The following is a 5032-nucleotide window of genomic DNA, read 5'->3' as shown; positions in this document are numbered from 1 at the left end:
CCAGAAATCTGTCTGGGTTTTGTACAGTCATTGAATCTGTAAAGAAATCTTCGATTCATACGATCAATAATATGTAAAGCTCATGCACCAACAAATGAGGTCATGAAATTTGTTCACAACCCGGATGAACGTCTCCTCCCAAAATGACGACAATCAATATATGTGTATCCGCTGGGCATGGCCATTCTAATGTCATAACCTAATTTCTATACATTTTGATGGATTTAGAAAGATGTCGATTTCTATGTTTTTGTCGAGCCATTGTTACTTGTCCCTTTGCCATAGACCACATCTTAGATTTACTTTGCACCTTTCACGTACATGGCGTCAGAAAAAACGTAGAGAAAGTGTAATGATCCATGTCGAGGAAGCTGAGGATGAGGCACGAGGTGTGGAATGTGCCATGGAGGCTCCGATGTGTTATGTGTCAGAAGTGTGTGTGATACCAATAAGGTGAATTATCCTCTTCTCGCCTCTCCATTCTGCTGACACCTTCCCATTCCTCTACTGAGTTTGAGAGGAGCAAAAGGCCAGGCTACAAGATGACATCAGCACAAATCTGGCCCCAAATAAGATTTCACACGCTTGTCCCTCCAGCTCCGTCTACAAGTTCCGAATGTCCAAAATGCACCACAAATAACACAATGTAAATGGCAATAGATAGTGTACTTTAATTTCTGATTGATATGCTAAGGGTGGCCATACACAGCTGAATTTAAAGGGGTTGTCTCATGACATATGCCCTATTAGGACATCTGGACATCATAAAAGGGGTAGTCTCTGATGAGACAACCCCTTTAATTGCTTGTTGGGCAATGATTTGATTATAAAGGGGCACATAATGAGCATTTCAACCACAAGCTGATAAAGAGTTTTTAGGACACCAGGTTGTGACTTCCAAAATCACCTCATCTAGCGAGGAGACATCACCAAATATGAGATGTACCAGTAGACTTTAATTGAACCCACTGGCAGCTTCATTTGAGGGTCCACTACAAAAATCCATCATCTGTGTGCTACTCAAGGGGGGCCTTTTAGTTTGGTCACTTATTTTCTCATTGTATCCTTAATTACAATTATCAAAATAATTTATTATTAAATGTGTCTAGAATGATCTCTACTATGAACATAATCCTGGGTGGAGATAATGAGCTCTCCAAACCAGGGGTGAACTACCTGGGACTGCGTGCAGGGACTTACATACATCCAAGGTTACGTGGACAGCTGTACAAAGCTCCTCAGTGGATTAGAAAACCTGTTTATCTATCTATCTATCTAATCTCACATCTATCTATCTATCTATCTATCTATCTATCTATCTATCTATCTATCTATCTATCTATCTATCTATCTATCTATCTATCTATCTATCTATCTATCTATCTATCTATCTATCTATTTCATATTGAACTATCTATCTATCTATCTATCTCATATCGATCTATCTATCCCATATCTATCTATCTATCTATCTATCTATCTATCTATCTATCTATCTATCTATCTATCTATCTATCTATCTATCTATCTATCTATCTATCTATCTATCTATCTCATATCTATCTATCTATCTATCTATCTATCTATCTATCTATCTATCTATCTATCTATCTATCTAACTATCTATCTCATATCTATCTCATATCGATGTATCTATCTATCTATCTATCTATCTATCTATCTATCTATCTATCTATCTATCTATCTATCTATCTATCTATCTATCATCTATCTAAGCCCATAAAATACATCTATGGTCTTTTGACTTCTTGGTCCCTGTGAACCATGGAAAATAGCATTTCCCGGAGAAGAGTGTGAAGTTGACATGGACATGACAATTACTAAACTACTGTCCCCTTTTTATTACAATGAGAAGTGTGTCCGGGAAGAGGTACAACCATTGTGCCAAAATTATCCTCCGACCTTTTGCTACCTCTGACACTTTTACAGATGCTTTGATGTTCTACTAACTGGTCCCCAGAGGTGTCGCAGAGTAAGGTCCCATAGTGTATCCCATAGAGAAGACAGATGCCACTTTAGCAGTGGCTGGAGATTATTTTTTACAGCCACTTTCATGGTCAAAATAGGGACTTGCATAAATGACATGAATAGTAATTTCTGTAAACGGGACGAGCATGAAGAGGTGTGTAACAGCAATGTTGAGGGTAGACTGGAAGAGCGGACAGTTGGTTTGTTGGTAGACAAAGACCCCAGCCCTTTATACAAAGACCAGACCCCTTATATACCGACCATAAACCATAACCCTCCTGTATGCACACCCGAGACCACTTTATAAAGACCCCCCCTGTTTACAAACACTAGAATAGACCGTCTCTTTACAGAACCCAGACCTGTCCTCCCTGTTTGACAGACCCCCTGTTTACAGACCCCAGACAAGACCTTACATTATGATTATTGTGACGGCGCCTGGGAGGGGAGGTAAGCACACAAATAGGTAGAGGTGAATATGTGGGGCACCCAGGGGATTTGCTGGCTCTTCTGAGTCTGGTGAATTATCCCTTTTTCCAGAAGTCTCGGGACATTACGGGAGAGTTGGCAGGTATAGTTGAAGGGGATTACTTTCTCAGCTCTCTATAGCTCCCATAGACTTCAGTGGAGAAGGCCATATATGTGGTAAGATGAGGTTCAGGTACCAGAGGTGTGATTGGGGCTCCCACCTTATATTTTTGTGCAGAGGCCTCCACTAACCTGAATCCGGCCCTGCTAATCAAAAATTTACAGTAATCCAGGAAAGTGTTGCCTCATATAGTATACAGTACTGTATTCTATCATTTGTATTTTATTGATATTATTTATGCATTTATTTTTTGCTTTTACATTTCAAGGACTTTGTGATACATTCAATGTTTTCCATAGATTTATGGAAAATATTCACATTACAGCGGTGAAATTAATGAAGCTTGTAAAGTCATGAATCATTGTAGACTCTTTTTTCCTGTGGAAAACGGCCTAGGAAAATGATGATGTGGCAGAACTCTGAATTCCTTTATATATGGTGTACACACAGCATTATACATTTACTGACTTTACTGTGTCATTTATTCTGGAATCATATTAAAAATAATATAAAACAATTGTCATTGAAATAATTACGCTCACTATTATTTTTCTATAAAAGGAATATAAAAAATGTATGCTGCATTGGCCGGGAATCGAACCCGGGCCTCCCGCGTGGCAGGCGAGAATTCTACCACTGAACCACCAATGCTCACATGTGCAATGTGATGCAAAAATTATCTTTTTTTCTTCAGAGATGTAAACCATCATCATGAGCTCCAAGGATTCTATGGAAGTTTATGAAGGTAGTTTATGGGTCATATGTGTTGCACCTGCAATGCTGGTAACGTGTAGCCCACAATTGGTTGTCACTTATCTTCAGGGTCATTTCTTCTCTTTGATATAATTATTTGTTCCAATGAGCAATTAAAGAGGCTCTGTCACCAGATTATCAAATCCCTATCTCCTATTGAATATGATCGGCGCTGCAATGTAGATAACAGCAAAGTTGTTTTGTTTTTTTAAAACGATCATTTTAGCCCAAGTTATGAGCAATTTTATATTTATGCAAATTAGCTTTTCAATGGACAACTGGGCGTGTTTTCTCGTTTTACCAACTGGACAAATCAGCGTCATACACTTCTCATCGTTCCCACCCAGCTTCTTTCACTGCAGACACACAGCGTGACGTCACCCACAGGTCCTTCAACCTTGGCGTTCGGACAGAGAAGATACATCGGCTCGAGGCGTCCGGGAGGGTAATATGCTCGTCTCTAGGGAGTTTACTATGCTTACCTGGACACGGTGATGCTGCTGCAGATTCAACTGTACCCTCTGACGCCTGTAGCCGATGTGTCTTCTCTCGTCCGACGCCAAGGTTGAAGGACCTGTGGGTGACGTCACGCTGTGTGTCTGCAGTGAAAGAAGCTGGGTGGGAACGATGAGAAGTGGATGATGCTGATTTGTCAGCGTCATACACTTCTATTCACAATGCCCAGTTGGTAAAAACACAATACACGCCCAGTTGGTAAAACGAGAAAACATGCCCAGTTGTCCATTGAAAAGCTCAATTGCATAAATATAAAATTGCTCATAACTTGGGCAAAAATTATCGTTTTAAAAATAAATAAAAAACTTTGCTGTTATCTACATTGCAGCGCCGATCACATGCAATAGGATATAGGGATTTTATAATCTGGTGACAAAGCCTCTTTAATTATGTTTCGCTATTTAACTCTGCCTAGTCTGCACTAAAACACGCGCTAGACTCAGCAGTGGAGTCACAGATACAAATCCAGTGAAAGGGACATTCCAAGATTATAAAATAATTTTTCTAAACAACATAAAATCAAACAATAAAAATAAGCATAATGTCAATAAATCTATACACCTAGATGAATTCTTTGAGGGTGTAGTTTCTCAAATGGGGTAATTTTTTGGGGGGGTTCTACTGTTTTGGTCCCCTGGGGGCTTTGCAAATGCAGCATGGCACCCGAAAAACAAATCCAGCAAAATTTGAGCTCCAAAAGCCAAATTGCGCTCCTTCCCTTCTAAGCCCTGCCGTGGGTCCAAACAGCAGTTTATCACCACATATGGGGTATTGCTTTACAAATGTTGGGGTTCTTTTTCTCCTTTATCTATTGTGAAAATGGTAAAATCTGAGCGAAAAATAAATTTTATTAGGAAAAACATAGATTTTCATTTTCACTGCCTAATTCCACTAAATTCAGCAAAAAACCTGTGGGGTCAAAATGCTCACTATACACCTCTATAAATTACTCAAGCGGTGTAGTTTTTCAAATGGGGTCATATTAGGGGGGTTTCCACTGTTTTGGTCCCTCAGGGGCTTGGTAAATTCGACATGGCATCCGAAAACCATTCCAGCAAAACATGAGCTTATTACCAGTTTATTACCTCATATGGGGTATTGCCGTAAGGCTGGGTTCACACGTGGCGGAATTTCACTTAAATTCCGCTGCGGACACTCCGCAGCGTTAATCCGCAGCGGTGCCGT

General features: G+C 39.9%; 1 non-coding gene across 1 annotated transcript; it reads right to left on the bottom strand.

Annotated features, from left to right (window-relative positions):
* Positions 1-3158: 3158 nt before the first annotated feature.
* Positions 3159-3229, bottom strand: TRNAG-GCC (transfer RNA glycine (anticodon GCC)). Its single transcript has one exon. It is a non-coding gene; the product is annotated as a tRNA-Gly (tRNA).
* Between the last annotated feature and the right edge of the window lie 1803 nt (positions 3230-5032).

This window comes from Rhinoderma darwinii, chromosome 3 (genome assembly GCF_050947455.1).
Source record: "Rhinoderma darwinii isolate aRhiDar2 chromosome 3, aRhiDar2.hap1, whole genome shotgun sequence".
Classification (NCBI taxonomy): Eukaryota; Metazoa; Chordata; class Amphibia; order Anura; family Rhinodermatidae; genus Rhinoderma; species Rhinoderma darwinii.
This window is presented reverse-complemented; position numbering and strand designations above follow the sequence as displayed.